We start from the raw sequence: 23,237 nt of genomic DNA on the forward strand, positions 1-23,237 counted from the left end.
CGTTTCCTTTCAGCTTTCCAGTTTCTTTTTACAAGTAGATCTGCCTTCTTTGAGTTAGCTTTCGTCCATCAGTTAAAAAGTTTCTTCTCAGAGCTCATAGAAGTTGGCTTAAGCTCCTAGCGGACTTGTGCCAGCTTACCAGGTGACAGCTGCGACAAGAGCTAGTACTTGTGCATACAGCATCGTCGCTTCCAAGTTTGTTACAAACTACCAGGTTGATAAAATTAAATAAGGGAGTTCCAGGAGTTGCAGCATTATTGCTGCAATACTGGGGCTCACCACTCTTTTTGGCGCCGTTGTCAGGGAAGAGTCAGAGTATTGGTGATTGCTGCTTTTCTTCTATTTTCCACTACAACCTTCTGCTAAGTAGTTTAATTCATTTCCATTATGCAATTTCGTTTCTGCAAAAGTAGATTAGCATTTCCCGCTTTCATAGATTAGCATTTCACTTCCGCAATTTCATTTCTGTAAGCATAGATTAGCATTTCAATTCCGCAAGCGTAGCCTAGCATTTCATTCCTGCAATTTTATTTGAGCAAAATATATTAGTCCTTTCCTGCTTTCATTTCAATTCCGCATTTTCATTTCAGCAAGATAGTTAGTTGCAGTTCAATCTATTTTATTTTTGCAGGTACAAGCAGAAAGAAGAAAAATCAACCAAAAAGATTTCCTTTCATGCTTTGTAGGAGTAGAGATAATTCAGAAAAATGATTGCACAACACCCCCACTACTTCACACAGCCAACCTTCTCTCTTCTTCAATGGCTGTGATTAAAGAACCCTTAGGTGGACAGCAAGACATATTTGAAGAACCTCAAGGGAAGAAAAAGAAGAAAACATTCCTCTGGAGCAAATAGTTGCAAACAGAAATGTTGGGAGCAGTACCTTATCCAAAAATGAATTTTCAAATCAGATGGAAGATTTCAAGAGTGAGATGAGGCAGTTTCTTGCCATGCAACTAGATACCTTACAGATCCAAAGGAAGCAAGTGGAAGCCAAGAGCACTTTCGCCATCTTTTGTCCCAGATGCACTAGAAAGCATCCTAGGAACGAATGTCCATTGCACTCCATAGAAGTGTGTTTTGTCTGTGAAAGAGACCATCCTACAGATCAGTGCCCTTCCTTGCCTGGACTTAAAGCTGCATATCAGAGAACCAAAGGAGCCACTGAATCACTCTATTATATGAACCAAAGGAGGCCACATGGACCTAGATCTTACCAGCAGGAACTGCAAGGGACATCCGAGACCTATTATGACCCCTATCAAGCCACTTTCATGCCTTCTTGGGGTCCCCCTGCTCATCCTTCCTGGTTCACACCTCCTCCTTATTCCTTCAAAGATCCATATTATGCCCAACCAGTTGCTCATTCGTTTCATTCTTATGCTCAATCACAGCCTTAGTGGAATGCACCTCATCAAGGGTGGAGGCCCCAGTACAACTCTCATCCCACTCCTTTGCCTCCACCACCTGCTCAACCACAACCCCATCCGCATCCATCTCAAATATACACCCCCACTCAACTACCCGTACCACCATTCCCAAACTTGCCCATTGGAGTAGCTCAACACAATTGCAATGCTGAGACACAACATGTCCAAATGACTCCTCTTGAGCTCAATGCTCTTTACCATAGCTCAAGAAGAGTGTTGCAAAGCAGAGATTATATTGACAACATTGAAGGACCAAAGGCAAAAGAAGATTCAAAAGAGGAGATCAAAGCACAACGGGCTGCACTTGATGAAGGGAAGACATCAGAAGCAGAGATCGAGAAATCTCCCTCATGGTTACCATCAAATCTTCCATGTATTCAAGAGAAAGATCAACAAAAAGAGGAAGATGAGAAAGTCATGGTAGAAGGTTACATGAAACATGATCCAGATCAGAAAAAGGACCAAGGATACCAGAGCTATATTGAGATATGGTTTCAGACAGTCACTAAGTTGTAGAAGTACTCTCTTCTTCAGCTATGTTTGATCACTTCAAAGTCAAATCATTTGGTCTCTGAAATCCGGATAGCTGTCAAAGCATGCATCTCAAGCCCCCACATCATTTTGTCTCTAATCTTGATGTGCACATGGCTCCATTGGAAGTATTCTTATACTTGAAAAGAATTTTGTTTTTCAAGTAGGGTAGGGTAGAAAAAAAAATGAAAAAAGATAAAAAAAAATGAAAATAAGAGGAAAATAGAAATCTAAGGTGAAAACCTCCTCGGAGGCGCCTTAGATTGGCTCATTGATTGAAAACCTCCATGAGGCGGTCAATGGGTTGGGAAAAAAGAGAAAAGAGAATAAGATCTCTGGGTGAAAACCTCCCTTGGAGGCGCCCAGGGCAGGCAATTAGGGTGAAAACCTCCATGAGGCGCCCTAGTTGTTTTTCAAAAAAAAAAAGAGAAAAAGAAAAATAAAAATAAACCTAATTTCCATTGGATAATTGCAGGTTGCAAGAAGGACATTGCAGGTCAGGAGGATCGCTCAAAACAAAGATAGAGGAAGTTCTGTGCCTTCTACAGGAAGTTCTGCGTTTTCTACAGGAAGTTCTGTGTCTTCTACAGGAAGCCTACAAACAAGCCAAAATTGATTTCTGAAGAGGACCCGAAGGTCGGGAATCTATCCATGAGGCCTGGAAGCATCCATGTTTCCATCCCGCACCCTTCTCCATCATTTTTTACATCTCATTGTGCTTCTTTCCTCAAAACTGTGTGTTCTACAGGAAGTTCCTGTAGAAATTATAGGATTTCTACAGGAAGCTAGAAATGGATTTCAAAAAGGTGGTTTGGCGAACATGATAGCTTCTGCAAGGGTTCAGAAGTCCTCCTGCAATCTTCAAACTCCTCCTCCATCATCTCCATGCCTGCATCACAGCCCAAGCTCAGTTTTTCTTTCCATGCAAAAACTTGCAGACTGCTTTGAAGAAAAAATACATAGAACATAATTTGTTTTTTCCCTAGCTTGAAAACCGTGCATCCATTTGCAAAAATGTTACAGGGGGAGTTGTATAGGGACGATGGCAACATTCCCGAGCAATTTCATCCAATTCCAGTGCACGGTTTCCAAGAAATCCGCCTCCATCACCGTCAGCCATTTTTGCATTTTCTCCATATCCGTGCATCCATTTCAAAACCTGTTTCATGGGGAGATGCATATGGGTGATAGTAGCCTACCCAAGTAGTTTCAGCCGATTCTGATGCACCGTTTCCGAGAAATTGATCTTTGTAACCTTCAGCCATTTTCCATTTTTCTCGAAATATGTGCATCCATTGATTGCAATTTTGTTATGGGAGGTACATCATGATGACAGGAACATGCTCAGAAAGTTTCAGATCGATCTGATCTATCGTTCGGAAGCAATGGCGAAAACAAGTTTCGGTCCTGTGAAAATTAAGCAGCAGCAGCTTGAGGGTGCAGATTTGAACGTGAAGCCAGCTCCTACAGCATGGATCCGGCCAGAGTATACCTTCACAAGAAAAAATAGCCATGAATCAGCCACCAAGCCCTCATGCAACCACAGAAACTAATGCATGCAGCAAATGAAAGGCCACAACACCTCACGACAGCCACATTCGACTTCTAGGTATGTGACTAAAACTCATTCCTCTATTGCATGAATCTAATCTAAGCACTGCATGAAGGAATGAGACGGTGGGATTCAGCCAGGAAGCTAGCCAGATTCGATTGCACTCATCTAGGCAAAAATCACGCAACATATGTGTATAGTCGTTCACGTGAAATTTGAAAAACACATGTAGTGGTAGACGTGTTGAACTCCAGCGCACAGGACATCAAATGGTTAACAGATAGAAGAGAACATGCAGTTCATAACATCATTGCAGTTCAAATAAAGCCAGCGCACATTTTTGTCACCTCACCACAAATAACGCAGCAATTAACGAACGCTCGGCTGAAACTCACAAATTGCTGTTAACTTGCACTTGCAACATTTTCAACTGAAGTATGCATACTCCGCTTCCAAAAAATGATTAATCCGTCGTCCTCCATTGAGCTTTGCGGCCTGGTTCACAATTCTCCAGCGTATCGGGCTCACTCAGAGGCGCAGGGGCGTTCTACAGGAAAGTACAACAACGCCTTCCAGAGCAGAAAAGCCCGATTTTTTCTTCATCAAATTTGGAGCTTGAAGAGAGGTAGGCTCAAAAGCACTATTCCCATGCATGATATTTCGAAAGGTGGTGAACTAGCTTGTTTGAAGTGGGGAAAATTAAAACCAGTCTGCCTGTGGGTCAAGAATGGTGGTTTGCTTATATGATACACAAAATTTCTTTTAAATGGTGCTGCGTTGTACTCACCTCCATGATTGCTGTTAACAAACTCTCCCCACTATTATGACAAACCGTTGTAAGGCTCACCTGTGCACCTATCAATTTTTTTGTGTGACTGTTATATGATTGGTATAAAAATTTGCTCTGCACTTTGTTTGTGAGAGCCTAATTTCATTTTGACAGTCAAGTTTTGGGGTAGCAACAGCATTATAACCAGGGAATTGGTGAAAAGGGAGACACAAACATATGAGAAACCCTGTCCTGAGAATCAAAGGAGGAAATGAGATAACAGAGGAGTTCCTAAGGTCCCTGCAGCCTAAATCAAAGACACTGGCCACTGTAAATTTCTGAGGATTGACCTTAAAACTCACCCCACAACTCATTAGTCGGGTCACTAACTTGCCATTGGGGGTACCCTAGGATAAAGAGGAAAGGAAATTGGGCCAGAAGGCAAAAAAGGAATTCTTCCTACCAAAAGAACAGTTTTCAGAGGATAAAAATGGGGTCTGGAGAGCTAGCCTACATCCATTTTGGAGCAAGGTCACCCTTCAGATTATGAAATACATTACCTGTGGGGGGCGATTCAGTATTGTATATGGTTATCACTTCCGATTGCTCACTGAACTCAGGCATAAGATGGATTTACCCACAGAACAAAAGCTAAGCATCCCCTACTTCCTCCTACAGTCATTGATTGACTGTGGCACAAAACTGAAGGAAGGGACACTGGGTTTACTTGAGGATGGAATAGATGGGATCGACGACATTCCCCAAAGGGAGAATGTATATGTGCTAGGGGTATGGGAAGAAACACCTGTTCCACCAATAACTGGCAAAGTGGGAAGCATTGGGGCTCCTCCTGATTGACCAAACCAGCTGGCCCATTATGGGCTTATCAAGCTGCTAGTAGAAGATGCCCTCCATATTGCAAATCAGGGCAGAAAGGACTAAAAAGGTCCAAGCAAGTGAGGGCACATCCAAGGAAACCACAGAAAAATTGAAGGAGAAGGCACCCCAAGCCAAGCAAGCCAAATCAGGGAAAACTGGTTCTACAGGAAGCCAACAGACTGTTTCTACAGGAAGCCAGAAAACTGCTTCTACAGGAAGCCAGAAAACTGCTTCTACAGGAAGCCAGAAAACTGCTTCTACAGGAAGCCAGAAAACGGCCACTACAGGACTTTCTATAGGAAGTCTGGGGAAAGGGCAGCAGAAGGAGAAATTGGCCAAGATTTTAGCTAGGGAGGCAGCAGCTGTGCTGGCCACCCTAAGCACATCCCCCAAGCAGAAGGAGAAGCGAAAGAGGGAGCTTCCACTATATTTTAAGGCAAGAAGGAGCATGCAGATAAGAACTGGTAGACCCCAACCACAGTAAAAAGAGCCAATCACAATTGTAGACACCTCAGCTACACAAAAGGAGAGGTCTCCCTCCAAGGCATCCATCACCTATGAACAGGGAAGCCCGAAGAGATACACCTGGAGAGAAAGAATGGAAATGTTCGACACAAAGGCCCCTGTACAGGATGCTGAGACAGTTCTACAGGAAGCTGAGAATTTTCTAGGAAAAGGAGCACATGCAGTGGGAAGAAGCAGAGAGAAAAGCATGGTTTCATGACCGAGAAGAGGACGTCACTTCAGAAGCTTGGCATGACAGGGAGGCCACCAGGGCCATCAAAGATGAGGAGATAGATCAGTTGCTCAGAGGATGAGCAACACTTTCAGTAGGGGGGTGATGATGAGCCCCAAAAATGGATAATTATATGGGCTCATTCAACCTCCTAATTCGACTTAATCCACCATTCTCATTAGTTTATTGCATGTTTTTTATTACATTTATGCTAATAGAGTGAATTGGGTTAGTCATTATGCCAACAAGTCTAATGTGTGCTTTGTGTAGTCTTTTTGGTCAATTTGGAGACAAAATCAAAGGTTTTAATGAGCACTTGGCAACCAAATTCGTGGGAGAACAAGGGAGAGGATTTGTAGGAAGGTGTTCCCTTCATTTATGGGCCCTTACCTCGAATTCTCCACCATCAGCTTGGAGTTCAAGGGCCACCAAATGAATTATCACAAGGGCAGCCGAGCAAGTTCTAGTAAAAGTGTTGTTAACTACAAGTTTTGGCAGCTGAGTTCCTAAAGTTTAGGAGGGCTGTTGGGGTCCTCAATTTGTATAACTAAGAAGGCTTAGGGCCTCATTTTGGTTAGCCAGTAGTTAGTCACTTTGTAGGTAGAAGTTAGCTAGTTTGTAGTTCGATTTTAGTCAGTAGATTAGCTTTGCATTTCAACACATTTTCAAGCTTTCCCTTGTGGACAATTTTTTATGTAACTCTTCTTTTCTTGCTCAATAAAAATGAATCCAGCTTTGCACCAGCTCTAAATCCCTCTTAGGAGGCTGTAGCTCTTGGGGTTGGGCCCATCTCAAGTGCCCAGTACCTCCTTTGTTTACTTTTATGTGTCTTTGCTGCATTCTTAGAATAAAATCTGCTGTTTAGATTTAAATCTTGTTTTGTTGTTTAGGTTGGTTTTGATGATTAAAAAGACTTTTTATGTTCAGATTGAGTTGATAGGTTATTAACAGGGAAGAGCTTCAGAAAAAGGCCATCAAGCACCTCTGATTTCACCTCTCCCTTAGTGGGTTCAGGAGCTGGGATCAAGGCGACCTTGCTGCCAACAAAAACACAGTCTTTTCTTCGCCATGCAATCATTAGTGTTCGATTTTTATTTGCAGAAGTTGGTTACATGTTCAGAGTATTGACTGCTTAGTTTGCATAGCATTTCACATTATTTCATTGCAAATAAACTGTTGTTCATTTTCCTTGCTGTTATTTAGGTCAAATTAGGTCAAGATAGCTAGATCTTAGGTTTGCATAATCTTTGTTTGGTCAGTTTTAGAAAATTGTATGCAGATCACCTGTATTACCTCTCTATCTACCTTTCCTCCATCAGATAATCTACTCCAACCCTTAATCCATGATTCCTACCCTTCATTTGCCCTACTTTTCCCACCTTGCCCTAATTTCTACATTCTTGTGCATCATCGCTTCCTCCATCCTTAAACCAAATCCAACCACTTCTCAGCTCCATTCCCCAAGTCCTGGACCTCCTCACACCCTTATCTCGCCTCCATATGCACTCCTTCATCTTTCTTCCTCCATCCATCCTCCAAAATCCACTTTTCAGAACATCCTGTAGAAAATTACAGAACATCTTGTAGAAATCCCAGAACATCCTGTAGAACCCCTGCAGACTTCCTGTAGAAGCTCACGAATGAGGTTTCTTGATAGCCAAACTCTGTGAAACTCTCTAGAAGGGTGTTAGGAACCCCTTAGGCCCTCTCTAAACCTTCCCAACCTCCTCCAAGCATTTCCTCTCGCCAATCCACCTCTGCACAGTCAAAAACAGTTAAATCGCATGCATGATAATTCTAACAACTTATTCAAAAATACAAAAAGATGTTTCTTTCAGATGTTAATGTAGAAGTAGCTTAGACACATGCATTTTACATTCCTAGAAGTCAATGGCATTTCTTTTAGTAGCTTGCATCCTCTTTCTTGCATCGGTAGGGATAGCTGGTAAAATTAGGGTTTGCTAGGGTTTACGTTTCCTTTCAGCTTTCCAGTTTCTTTTTACAAGTAGATCAGCCTTCTTTGAGTTAGCTTTCATCCATCAGTTAAAAAGCTTCTTCTCAGAGCTCATAGAAGTTGGCTTAAGCTCCTAGCGGACTTGTGCCAGCTGACCAGGTGGAAGCTGCGGCAAGAGCTAGTACTTGTGCATACAGCACCGTCGCTTCCAAGTTTGTTACGAACTACCGGGATGATAAAATTAAATAAGGGAGTTCCAGGAGTTGCAACATTATTGCTGCAATACTGGGGCTCACCACAGTGCACCTTCCGACTTAGAGCATCAGCCACCCAATTTTCTTTTCCTTTCAGGTGTTTGATCTCAAAATCGAATCCGCTCAAGAAGTCCACCCACCTAGCTTGCCTAGCGTTTAAAGTCGGTTGGTTAAAATAGCTAGTCAGGCTGTGGTGGTCTGTCATCAATAAGAATTTCCTCCCTACTAGATAATGGCGCCACATTTTTAATGCATGCACAACAGCAATTAGTTCCAGATCATAAGCAGAATACTTCTGCTCATGCTCTTTCAATTTTCTGGATTCGTAGGCGATCACTTTCCCTTCCTGCATCAATACCCCTCCTACACCTTCTTTACTTGCATCTGTGCAGACCACGTAATCCTTTTCCGGGTCTGCTATGCTCAACACCGGTGCAGTTGTGAGCAGATGTTTGAGCTGTTCAAAGCTCCGTTGACATTCTGCAGTCCACTTAAATATTTTCCCTTTTTTTGTAAAGAAGTGATAGGGTAAGCAACCCTTGAAAATCCTTCCACAAACCGCCTATAATATCCTGCCAGCCCCATGAAAGACCTTATATCCGCCACATCTTTTGGTATTGGCCATTCCATTATGGTTCTAATCTTTTCGGGGTCCACTGCAATGCCTTCTTTGGTGATGATATGCCCCAAATACTGGATCTGCTCCTTATAGAAATCGCATTTGCTAAACTTAGCATATAGCTGATGCTCCCGTAGCGTCTGTAACACGAGTCTGAGGTGCTCCTCATGCTCTTTAACATTCTGGGAATATATGAGTATATCATCAATAAAAATTAATACGAACTTATCCAAGTACCGATGAAATACACTATTCATCAAGCACATAAATGTCGCAGGTGCATTGGTCAACCCGAAAGGCAGTACCACAAACTCATAGTGCCCATAACGGGTTCGAAAAGCAGTTTTGGCTATGTCCTCCTCCTTAATTCTGATTTGATGATACCCGGATCTCAAATCGATCTTTGAAAATATCGTCGCCCCTTTCACCTGATCAAACAGTTCATCGATACGTGGTAGTGGGTATTTATTTTTAACTCTTAATTTATTCAGCTGTCGATAATCTATGCACATACGGAGAGTTCCATCCTTTTTCCTGACGAACAGTACAGGGGCTCCCCAGGGTGATACGCTGGGACGGATGTACTTCTTGTCCAATAGCTCTTGCAGCTGCATCTTTAATTCTGTCAATTCCGGCACACTCATCCGGTATGGTGCTCGGGACACTGGGGCTGCACCAGGTACCAGCTCTATGGTAAAGTCCAAATCTCTTTTAGGTGGCAGTCCTGGTATTTCTTCGGGAAACACATCTGCAAATTCTTGCACTACTGGTATGCTTTCCAAAGTATCAACTTTATCTTTTGAATTGGCATAACCCACTTGAATTGCATATACTTGACACTTTTTCCTGATGCATTTAGCCAGTTGTGAGGCGGTAATTGGCCGGATCTGCACCGGCTTCAGAATACCCTGAATTTCCTGTTCGTTTCCCAGTTCGTCCCGGTAAGAAATTGTCTTTGTTTTGCAATTTATTATGGACCACCACTTTTCCAGCCAGTCCATTCCGATCAGCACATCATATGATCCGAGAGGAAGTACGTTCAATTCTTCCGTCACTGTCTGACCTGCTATCTTCAATGGGCAGTTGCTAACCTTGGCCAGCACCCGCCTTTTGGCCCAGGTAGCTAGCTGAACTAACCATGGACTCTTAAACTTAATAGATTGCAAATTACAGTTTTCCACAACCTTGGGACTAACATAACTTAATGTAGCTCCTGGGTCAACTAAAACAGAAACAGTTCGATCAAAAATCTTACCTTCGAACTCTACCATCGTTGGCTGGTAATCAGCTTGACGGTCCTCGAGAGTAGCATTTATTCTTGGTATGGACCGAGCCACGTCTCCCACTGTAGAGGCTTCATAAACCTGGGACACTTGATCATTACCCTTTCGATGAGGGTAATTCTTAATATAGTGTGGCCCGCCACACCCCCAACACTGTACTAGTGGCCTAGCTGTCCCCTCGTTATCAACTCTGCCTAACTGCTCGCTATATTTGGATTCATTAGGTGGCTTTAATCTGAGCTGATTTCTGGGCTGGTTCCTATTGCTGGGCCCCTTGGAGAATCCCTTACTAAAACTACCACGAGCTCCCTTGACTCCCATAGTCGTTCTGCTGCCCTTTTTATCTGCCCAACGCTTCCCAGAACTTTCTCCCTTTTGTTTATTCTGCTGATAGCATATTCTAGCTTTCCGTATCGCTTCATCCATGGTCTTTGGGTTATCAAATTCGATCCTTTCCCTCATTGTCTGGGGTAGACTGCTAACAAACCGCTGCACTTTTGCCTTTTCCTCCCGAATATACAGTACATAGTGGAGCAGAGATGTAAATTTAGTAATGAATTCATCCATGGTCTGCTGCCCAAGCCGCAGATCATGAAATTCCCTTGCTTTTTCATCATAGAAACGTTCAGTCAAATATTTTTCTTTGAAGTATCTTTGAAAAGTTTCCCAAGTTATATCTTGCTCACTCACTCCCCGCACTATCTTGACTTCCTCCCACCATAAGGTAGCTTTACCTTGCAGCTGGAAAATAGCTAGCCACGCCTTAAGATTGTGATCATACTCGTAAACTTGGAAATATTTGTTCATATTAATTAACCAAGCTTCCGCTGCCTCCTCGGACTCCCCATCAAAATGTGGCGGCTTGATCTTCCGAAACTCCCCCTGCAACTCTATCCACTGTCTTTTTGAGGTTTGATGTTCGGAGGCGTTATCAGATTTCTCTCCTCGAACCTCCTCCCTTCCTTCTATCTCTTCCTGATCAGTATGGTAACCCTGTTCTTCTAATACACGTGTTTGCTCTGCGCTGGGATTTGGCTGGTGCTGGTTTTGTTTATCCGATAAAATTTTCAGGATCCTTTCCTGTTCCATGGTTAATCTGGCATTGTCCTCACGCAAACGGGCCATCTCGTTCTTCAATTCCTGGACTGTCTCCAATATAGTCAAATTGGTGTTGCGTGCCTCCTCCCCCAGTTGCACCCATATTTCAGGATTCCCCTGAGGGTGGGTGACGTTTTCTGGTCTGTCCACATTCCTATGAGGGGCACTGCTTGTTCTCCTCATAATCTGTTGTCACCTGAGTCAGAAGATTAGTACATTTCAACAGATAAGATATGCAATACATTGCTTGATAGCCCTTGCTTACTTATTAATTTAGTTATTTATATTAGTTTCACTACTATGGTTAACCCGAGGTCACAGAGTTGCAACCTCGCTCTGATACCACTTGTAATGCTACCTACCGGATGTGAAATTTCTTTTTTTACGTTGAATCACAGTAACAGTAAATACATATGTTTTTGTTTACGTTTGATTCAGTCCTCGATCTCGAGGACCATCCTACGGAACTGCAGTGCTATTTATTATTTTCATTGTATGAACATTTAAATCAAGCTTCAAGCATTTATTTAAATGGGCCTGGGGTTACGTTATGCTGGAAACTTCCTCCGGTTATCAAATTCCGGCAGTATTTCCTTGTACACGATGGCTTGGTTTTCAATATTGCCTCCACTTGGCGTACAGAGCATGCATCTTGTCGGCATGCTTATGCTACAGTGATGTTGATTTAATACTCCAGCTAGCTATACTGAGGTGGATACTTAATACGCCTGGTACTTTCCTCCACCCTGACATGCACGACATGAGCAACCTCATATAGCAGCTCCCATCCTGGATTCCTACGCCCATTCCAACGGTGGAGATGAGACCTCTTGAATCGATGATCGGTATCATTCCAGGTATGGGTAATACGGTTTGAGAGTTTCAATGCGGTAATCGAACCCTTTCAACTCATTCACAGGGTAGCTTCCGACTCCTACAGGTCTCTGGCGATTTGCATTTTTCCCACAGCACAAACTTCCCAACAGGTCAGTTCGCGGCAGAATCGAAGAGTTCTGCCTACCGACAATGGTCATGGTAACCTGCGCTCCCTTTCCTTTGGTAATTGCTATCTTGGTTACAAATTTTCGCTAATGTTCTTGCTCTTATTCAGTTTTGGGTGACCCCTCTGTCACAGGTGCTGAGCCTTGGTACCATGACCAGCGTTTCGGTGGGCGACCAGCACAGACTTCCTCACTCATTTTTCTTTCTTGGTAAGAGGCACCCGTCACAACAGATTTAAGGGTTAAAGGAATGAATCTGGAAGAAGGACTGAGCCGGTTCCCTTCTTGGCAGGCTTTCCTGAGCTATGCTTGAGCTATGGAGTCTATCATTTGTTTTGTGTGTTTTCATTATTGTGTAAGGCTGCAAGCCCACTCTTTCTTTCTCTATAATGAGTTGGGTTCTGCCCAGAACAGTTCTGACGACGAAGCCCTAGCTGGGTTGCGCCTGTTATCAGACTTCTATTGTATAATTTATTATGGAACCGAGGGTTAACCCCATGGTGATTATCCATGTAATACTTTAGTTCAATAACTGATATTTATTCCTCCTTTGGCTGGATAATGAAATGTATTTTCTTTCCATAGTAATGTTTTATTGTTCATTAAATGGTTCTGAGGATTGTTGGATTTCTATATGTAATCTCGGTCTGAATTTTGAAGTTCTCGTAGCTTGCTGTGGAATGATTAAATGCTTTACCTGTTCCGTAGACTCCCTTTCAAGGTTTCGATATAGGAACTATCTCCAGGGTTTGCTTGTTGTTATCTGTTTTGATGAATGAAGGTTGCCGGCTTCAATTTTTGGAAACCTCTCTAGCAAACCCTACCCTATTCACACAGGCTACGGCCTTTCATTTACAGAGTTATTCCACGACTATTTGGAACGTCTATTACATGGTTGAGATATATTTGTTGCATGGACGCTAGTCCTTTCTAGCCACATTAACTCTGAGGTTTGCTTCACTCTCCTGTTTGTCCTTTCCTGAAACTACATTATTAAAGAAAGAAGCCTTACAGCCATCGCTCAAGAATTTTTTCCTGCATACTCATGCATCTACTTGTTCTTATCGTCATGTTGTTGTTTTTCTTAATTTTAAATCAGCAATGACTATGGGAATTTAGGTATATATATATATATATATATATATATATATATATATATATATATATATATATATATATATATATATATATATATATATATATATATATATATATATATATATATATATATATATATATATGCATTGTTTCGGTCTAGCTTCGTATGCTGAAATAAATGTTACACGGAATCCTGTTTATTCAACTGTTACTTATATTTACGAAGATGTATTCTGGAAAAACTGTGAGCCTGGGTTTATTTCTTATTTCTGTTTTTATGGCAACCACACAGGGATTCAATCTTAAATGATTTATGGATTTACATTTATCATGTCTTTTATTGCCTGTATTATTTCAAATATTCTTTCCTAAATACCCATTTCAGTTCTCTGTTTGCCATAGACATTAGCAAATATAACAGTGTAAACCAAATCTATTAAGTTATCGGTATTTCATACCTGATCAGAGGGCAAACCTCTCTAATGCGCTTGTCAACCTCCCGACCTTAGGAGGGTCCTCCTCGACCTTCCACCCCCAAGCACTCCTGCAAGACCCTTGCTGTCTGCAAGCCCTCTGGCGCTGCCAGACCTGCGCTATCTGGTCACTACCAGACGTAGCGGTTCCAGGAAGGCTTCTGCTTCCCAAATATGCACTATCTGGTCTTTACCAGACTAAGCGTTCTCTGCTAGGATACAACTTACTGAGCCTCGCTATCTGGTCATTACCAGACTTAGCGTTCTTTTCCTCCTCTGGCTCCCGGCCTTCACTATCTGGTCTCTTTTTCCAGACATAGTGTCTTTTTTTTTTTTTTTCCTTTTCTTCCCCCTACGAGAGTCTCAACCGTTTCCAAAAGGTAGTTAGGTTTCTTTTTTTTCCCCTTTTTGACAAATGTCATATTTTAAATTTAATCCTCCTCTCATGAGGAGGCACTATAACCATTATCAGTTGTTTTCTTTCAACAACAATCAACAACAACCAAACAACAATTTAACAACATAATTAATTTAAACAGTAGTAACAATAATAGTTATTCAATTTAACCAAACATAACCATAGTCAAACAGTTAAATTTACTGCCTTTAATTTAAAACACTATCGCTTACTAGGGGCATTACAGAAAATGTGATTGGCAATTGTTGAAGTCGCTTCCAAACGATATGAGGAAATATGTGGTTGGCAATTGTTGAAGCCCATTCTGAGTAATGTCATTTTTTTTTGTAGGGGCGGGACAGGCGTGGATTTATTTGTCCTCTTTGTGGTCCATATGTGGGTAGGGATCAGGAAGTCGATATTTTGTTTGTTAATTTGTTTTTGGTTTAATAATTTTTTTTTTTAAATGAAGAGTGGGCTTACTTATATATATATATATAGAAATTAAATTAAATTAAATTAGAAAGTCCATATTTTATTTAATGATTTTTTTTTTTCTGCTTTATTTAAGATTTTGTGATGGATAAGTTTTCTTTTCCGGCTCTAATTTGGTTGTCGTTTATAAAATTAGTTTATAATAGTTTGGTTAGTTTATAAATGTGTTTTTATTTATATAATTGAAAGAAAAGATTATTGGTTTTTAGAACTTTATATCGTTAAGATTGAGATGAGTGTAATATATGTAAATCAAACAAATTCATAAATTGTGGTGAACAAATATAAAAAATAATATAATTTATTTTATTATGAATTAGAAAGAAAGATGATTAAAATTGATGAAAATTATCAAATTTACATTTTGATTAATAACAAATTGTTATATAATATAGTTATTAAAAAAATGTTTTATATAATAAAAAAAATGGTTATATAATATAATTATTAAAAGAATGTTTTATATAAATTTAATTTAGTATAAAATAGAAAATATAATATTATAAAGAAAATACAAAATATAATTTTAAGAACTTACATAGTGGCTAATGTCATTCACAAATTACTTTGCTAAGATACTAAGTTTTTTTAATGATATTAAATAAGGAAAATTTTAGATACTCAAACTAAATGTAATAATTTTGATGAGTTTTATTGATTCATTATATATGTGATGGTAGTTTTGTAAAATTATCTGTAATTTTATGAATTTTGTAAGCTTTTCCTGTTGATGATGTTTGATGTTTGTTGAGACCAATGAGTTTTATTGAATTTTGAGAAGGAAAGAGGTTAATTGAAATCTTTTAATAAAATTTAGAATTTGGTTATGCAAGTTGATTTTATTTTATAGAATTTGAGTAAATCATTTCTAAAATAAAATAGAAAAGACAAAACTTAACCCTTATAATTTTCTCACAGCCTTAATTTTTTCTATGTTATGTTATTTTGGATTATATTAGATTTTTGAAAATAATAAAAGATTTTTTGAAATAATAATTGCACGATAAATTTTCAAACAACAATAGATCAAGTGGAAGCTAACAAGTTCTATTTTCTAGGTCTTGCTCATATTATTACAGATTCACCCATTACTATTAAGAAATAAATATTTATTTTCACATTGAATCTAGCCTTTTACCATTAAACATAATTAAAATACATGAAAAATTAAAAGACCTAAGAAAATATGTGAAAATTTTGACCCCACAATATTGGTATTAAATTATCACTATGGTTACAAAATCAAGGTAGTCACAATTTACACTAGTACAACCACATTAAAAATATTAATGTGGTTGATATAGCCTAAATCTTTATAAATATAACCAAAAAAATTTATCGCAACAAAAAAAAAACTATTGCATTACGAATAATGTCTTAGCAATGCATACATTTACCTGATTAACCATGTATAAAAATGTTGTGTCAATTTTAACTTGAGAAAAAAAAAATTACACATCTTATTGTAAAATGACCATTTTGATAAATAGAATTTGTTTATATATTAATTTCCCCATCTAATTAGAATATGAACTTATTAGAATTGGATTAATCTCAAATCTCTAGGAAATTGATGGGTGGGGAGCCACTGGCATGAATCTAATTTAACTTAGAAAAAAAAGGAATTACACATCTTATTGTAAAATGGACCATTTTGCTAATTAAAATTTTCTTATATATTAATTTCCCCATCGAATTAGAATATGAACTTATTAAAATTGGAATAATCTCAAATCCATAGAAAATTGGTGGGCAAGAAGCCACAGGAATTTAATTTTTTTAATTTATTAGAAGTCAATGCAACCTAACAAACTTTGTAACACACTACAACAATAGATAAGCATTGAGACAAAGTATATGTTAAGCATATTCCCTTGAGAATCAATCTAAGTGGTCAATAAAAAAATAAAAAAATAAAAAATTAACAAATTAACAAATTCTCATCCATCTTAAGTTGAATAAAAAAACATCAAAACTCCCAATAAAAAAACATAAAAAAAAAGTCCCCCGATTACGAATTCATCTTAAGTTAAATAAAAAACACCAAAACTCAATCAAAAAACTATAATCACTTATGTTGAATCAAATAAAAATGGTCAAGAATAAGGACCTTAAAAACACTTAAATAGTTAAGTGTGAAAAAATATCTCATACTTCTAAGCCTACTTATTAATAACATCCTTAAAATAGCATTCTTAAATCTATCCCAAAGACAAAAGCTAACCACTTATTGGTAACGACTACTTAGAATAGTTTAATGATGATTCATAATACATAGACTTAACCCTGAGCTCATTACTATCCATCTATATTAACATCCTTTTTATTTTTATTTTGCGTAATGATTTATTAATTAGTAAATTATTTTTTTATATTCAATGGAAAATTAAACCATATTTAATAAAGAAAAATTGAATTAAATAAAATTATTTACAGAGTTATTCCAAAATCATATTAACAAAAAAAAATAAGTTGTAGTCTATTCAGAGTGTTTTTTTCCCTCAAAATTATAGAAACCTCATCATATTTTGATAAAATTTGGTAAAAAATTTCTAAATCTTAGTTATCGCTGTCAATCTTCAATATTTGGTGTGCCCCAAAGGTTTTTGATAGTGCTGAATCTATTTCCACCATCAAAAACATGATTCAAACACCACTACTCCATGATTTTTTGAAAAAAATTTACCCAAATTCCAATCACTTTTAACCATCCAACCAATTCCTCCACCTCCATAAAAAACTCCCAAAAATAATTTATCGCCACCTAATACTATATTTAAAACTTCAAATACTTCGCTAGAATTAATAACCCTTTCATATGGATATGGAGTATTGACACTAAAGGCCTTCACATATAGGCATAATTAGAGAAACAAAAAGTAATTGCATTACTTATTAGAACCTTCTTTCCTCGTCTCAGCTTTAAAGAATACATTCAATGGTTTTGTTTCATTTATCAAAGCTCCAGTCTTTTCAGCAAAAAAAAGTCGTTGCGTTTTTCCATATTAAGAATCCTGTTTACTATTCTCCTATTTAAAAAAATATATTCAACGCTTTCGTTTTATTGGTCAAAGCTACTTTCCTATCACCAAACCCGGTGGCGGCTTTTGACTTGAAAATGTCACAATAATATATTTATTGTAATCTGTTCATTAATTTGCATTCGAGTTATAAATATTTCAAAAAATTATGATGTATTTGTAAATTTCAGTAAAAATGGTATACTCGTATAGTTATCTAAATTAAATAGTTATAAATGTATAAATTAAATAGTTATAATCGTAGTAAAATGGTATACTCATATAGTTATAATTAAATAGTTACTAAATGTATATAGGTATTAATCTATAAGAAGTATCAAAGTACATTCATCAAAACAGTACTCTCATATTTTTATGGAGATTTTTAATTTATTGAGAACTTTTATTATAATATTGTAGTTCAATATCAAGTTCATCAATATTATATGTCCAAAAAAATTATAACTCATTTTATATGTGACTTGCTCATGTGAAATTATTTTTAATTTACCAATTTAATTAAAAGAACAAAAATTTTTATTTGTGTATATTACTATAAACATTATACAATATTGTGTGGAGCTTACATCTCTACCATTTACATAATAATTATTGATTATTAAATTAAAATTCTAGAAACTTTATTTAAAAGATAATTATCTATCAAAAGATAATTAATGAGATTTTATGATTAAAATTTTCATTTTCGGGGGATTGCATCGTGCCTTGGCCACACAAGCCCTTAACACCACTGGATTTTTGCCCAAAGAATTCTAGTGACCTTCACATCATCGAGTGAATTAGCAATGCAGCTCATCCTTATTATTTTTCTTATTAAAATTATAAAAATTACATTACTTCTTTTCATTAATTTATTTTTAAATTTCAAAATTAAATCATATTACTTATTTTGATGAATTACTTTTTATTACTTTTCTTTATAATTAATTTAATATATATATAATTACATCTTGAAAATATTTTTTTAAAAATATAATTAAATTAATTTTATAATTGTTATTTTTATTAAAAATATTAAAATAAATAATTACATTAATAAATGTCTCTATTTTAGAGTTTCCAAAATTTTAATATAACTATTAATAATTATTAAGTAGATAGTAGAGATTTAACCTCCCTAGAACATCATGGGATATTCTTAATGGCATAGACAAATCAAAGTTTCATATCTTCAAAGTAATTATGTTATTTTTTCTTTTTAATTGAATTGTTTAATTAAAAAAACAATGATATGAACAAGTGTCATATAAAGTGAGTAGTGATTTTTTTGACTTAAAGTGAGTTATGATTTTTGAAACATGTTGTATTAATAAGTCATAGTATTGGCTCATTTATAAATTGAAAATTTCCATAATAAAATTGAAAACAAATTTGTTTAATTAAAACACATATATAATAAATTAAAATAAAATTGTAAATTAATTAGTAATTATGATTAAAATGTATGATAAAATAAATATTTTGATATTTATTCTTAGTTGATGTTTATCCATAACTACACTAATTTAAATTGCGTAATATATACCATGCAAACAAAATATATTAACAATCCCATCTAAAATTATATTTACCCGTTCTAACTGAAAAAGTGAAAACCCACAGATGCAACAGTTCCACTTTCCACTTTGCTCTGATCTGAGTATTTTCTGTGAACTTGCGTTGTGTACGAATGGAAACAAAAAAGTGACGCGTACTGTGATGACCCCGTAAAAATGTAATTATTTAAAAGTTACTACAGCATAGAAAACTGAATTGAAATAATATTGAGGAATTTATTTTCTTTTGAAGATATTCTGTTGATTTGACATGTGCACTAAATTAATGATTAAAAGAATTAATCATGAAGATATCTGAATTCCCAAAGGGAACTGGAAAAGAAAAGTTAGTTAATAAAACTAGAAATAACCACCTTCCCTAATTGGAAGGGTTTCCAGGGAAAAAGGGGGTTGGTTGAGAAACTCTGGGCTGTAGAGACAGGCAGAGGAGGAGAAAGGGAAGGAAAAACCCTGTATGGACTAAGTCTGGTAAGGACCAGATAGTCAAGCACACAGTGATGGCTTACTGAGGATAGTGATCCGGTAAGCAGAAGCTTGGGGGGAGACTCAGGTCTAGAAGGACTGGTCTCACGGTTGGGTGGATAACAAGCTTTACACAGAGATTTGGCCAGGAGACTTGTTCCAGACTCACCTTGTCAGTGGAGACCAGGTAAGTAACGGACCCTTATGTCTCCATATTTATCTGTGTAACTTATAAAAGTATTTGTGATTGTCTGTTATAATGAAGCTGTAGTTAGCAGTATAGGATGTAAACATTACTAGCTATAAAGAACGAAAGATAGTACAACTATGGTTATCTGTACCAGATATAAACAACCTAGCTGTAAAGAAAGAAAACACAGTGTGATTATGGTCAACTGTACAAGTTAGAGACAGTATAGCTGTAAACCAAAAGACAGAGCAATTCCGGTTATCTGTACAAACAAGAAATATATCCTTGACTTTCTGTACGAAAGAACATTATATTTAGAGTATCTGTAAAATTCAAAAGACAGAGTACTGAGAACATTTGAATATCCAAACAAAGAAGACGATAGAACCATTAAACAAGCCTATTCTTACAAGAAGATTGGTTCACAGTCTAAGAATATCCGAGCCAGAAAAACTGGTTACTCAAACCCCGATAATCATTCTGGTCGATTTCATTTCGTGGTCCAATGATCACAGTCAGCCATAAACTCTTATGATAATCTTAAAAACAAATGCCTTTCCTATAGCCTCGACCGGCTGGTAATGTCAAATAGAGATTAAATAAGACAATGGGAAGGCAATAACAAACTATGAAACCCTGAATCGGTCCAGCCGTAGCAGGTGGGGTTTCTGGCGAGTCCGAAATGACGGCAAAGAAATCTTAAACATAAATTCGAATCTAAAGATTTGTGCAGCTCATAGTATAATATCACAAAGATTTAATACGTGAGTTATTACCAATATCAGACAAGAGTCATGCAGGAATATTAACAGACATTCCGGAAATGTATCACATAAACATCGAAATATGCCGAGGAAATATCAAAACTCGATAGCATTAAGTCGCAGATGTATCGACTGCTAGAATCATAACAGGAGTCTATAATCCATACTGCGTAACCATTATACAATTTACAGTTCCTCAGGGTTTCCTGTCGCGGTGAACCCTTAGCTGATCGACCATACATCTATAGAGGTCAGATGCAGGTGCGACAGCTCTGCTATCCTTTACACATAAGTATTTCAACAAATATACGGCGTAAACCTTTGAATCATTCTGTAATAAAATGCATGCAGGACATTATTCGAGCAAGCAGGATTCCAAATAAGAAGAATGTATTACGCATTCGGTTAACCAGTAAACCCTACAATTTATAGAAGGAAACCATTCCTACCAGCATAATGAGCAAACAATAGCGAAATACAACCGTGATATGTATGCATATATTAAAAACCATAGGCCGTGAGCTATATATGAGTTCAAAATTTAGTAACAAGCTGGTTGTCAACCAGGGTTTCACAATATTCAGAATATATGGCTGTAGCCATGAAAATGTTCAACAAAAACGAAAGGAATAATACACATCTGTCTAGTAGACCAAGTGAAATCTATAGCCTCGGGAGCTAGGGTAAAAACCCAAATCACCGGAAGCAGAAAGGTGCCAGACGCCTTAATGAATTTGCTCAAGACATTGTAACCAGAATGAGACCATGGGTCCGTCATAACCTGCGGCCAACCATGTAATATCAGGTTGGGGTCTCATTCTAAAAACAGAGGAAACCCTCTGGCAACCCGAGAGAGATGAAGATGCATCAACCGGAACCAAACCCTGGTAATTAGATAAATACCTCTGTAGCTCGGCGGGCCTCATTTGGAGGGACTCTTTCAAATCCGCAGAAGTTGGGAGATGCCGTTCACACCTGGCAACCAAAAGAACAAACATTAGATATTTGCATAAACCTGTAAAACGCAGAATCGTATCAAATCATTAAACTGGTTGCGTGTTTACCTGGCCGAACCAAGACTGGAGATCCATGGAGTGAAACCCCTTTGGAATGGCGCATGTACCTGAAGTAGCGGTGGTCTCGGCGCGGAATGGTGGAGCAGCACCCTTTGCAGTGGTAAGCAGAGAGAGCTGGAGATCGCTGAGCAGAGGGAGGGAAACTTCGAAAATACCGGAGGAAACCACGTATATACTTTACCTGCCAGTGGTGAGAGCGTGGAACAATGCTGGCCTTTGATCTCCGGCAGCAGATGCACACCGTCGATGGAGGCGATACTACCAAAGAGGAAGGCGCGGGAAAGATCCATGCTCAGTGACCATACCCCTGTCACGTGATCCAGACAGTGGAATTTAACACTGTTGCCAGATGTCCAGCGCTGGAGGTGCCAGCCAACGAAGTCAACACAGGCTTGATTTGCTCGAAGGGTGATGTTACACCATCGTATCAAGGTTAAACAATAGACCATCAGTGCGCATTGATTAAACATTGGTTTAATAAAACATTACCTGCCACCATATATCGCCTTAGGTTAGGCCTGAATACGTGGTGGTGGCGACCCACATGATGTTACATATATTTAATAGAGTGCTGATGCATATCTAAGGTATGGCACTGTATAACAAATTTTTTTTTTTATGCATATAAGTATTAGCATGTAGACATGTGACACGTACACTCAGATGCCCATGTTTTAAGATACACACCATACCTTCTCGATGATGTGCCTGAAAAGACGTACTCACATGACAATGAAGTCAATGGGATGACCGCACACTCCGCCATAAAATGGTACGGCCTGCCCGCCGCCGTAGCTGTGTGGCGACCCAATTCTAATTCGAAGCCGAACGAGGTTGGACACGGTTCTATTACCCTGGAAAAGCTTATGCAACTGGAAGACAAAGCGCGGGCATATAGGTTGAGAATGGCGGAACGGCTGAGCGTGAGCAAAGGCTCATCCAAGATAACCAAGAAGTCCATGCCCCGCCCGGCTCCCAAGGTTTACCACATTCACCGATCGTGCTTTCGATAGCGGGTACAGGAACTCACAGGGAACGGTTTCGAACCCGGGACGCCAGCACCTCTCGCAGCTTCCAACGGCCGCTTGAAGAAATTCGCTCCGCCTCCGCTCGGCCCTACCTCCGCCCAACGTTTAAATGCTGATCTGTTCCCCCTGTCCCCAGTCCCGATCCTGTTCTCGCCCTTGATGGACTTCACTCCGATGGATTGGACATGGGCGGACTATAGATCTGCGTCTCCCATTAGCCTGGCGTACAGACAGCTGGCGGAGAGCCTCGCTGAGCAGGCGGAAAGGAGGACCCAGGTGGAGAAGCCCGCCGCTTCGCCCCTCTCGCCAACGTTCCTTTTGCAGTCGAAGAAGAATTCACGAGATTCGACGTCGAGTTCTCCCAACGCTATATAGTCTGTACTGCCTTCAACCTCCCAGGTGTCGGAACCTGTCGTCCGCGACGTTTGGCCTCGGCAGCCCCGGAAGCTTTGCTTGTTTGGACGTCAGGACCATCTAGTGGCCACAGGCAAGCTTTCACGTGAATACATGTGAACTGATAACCCAACTGTCTATGTATTCGTTTGTATAG

General features: G+C 38.5%; 1 pseudogene; it reads left to right on the forward strand.

Annotated features, from left to right (window-relative positions):
• Positions 1–22,405: 22,405 nt before the first annotated feature.
• On the forward strand, positions 22,406–23,062 carry LOC149162828 (uncharacterized; annotated as a pseudogene).
• The last annotated feature ends 175 nt before the right edge of the window (positions 23,063–23,237 follow it).

Source organism: Pinus tabuliformis, chromosome 5_2, assembly GCF_031772625.1.
Source record: "Pinus tabuliformis cultivar Carrire ecotype Pingquan chromosome 5_2, CPIR1, whole genome shotgun sequence".
NCBI classification, from domain to species: domain Eukaryota; kingdom Viridiplantae; phylum Streptophyta; class Pinopsida; order Pinales; family Pinaceae; genus Pinus; species Pinus tabuliformis.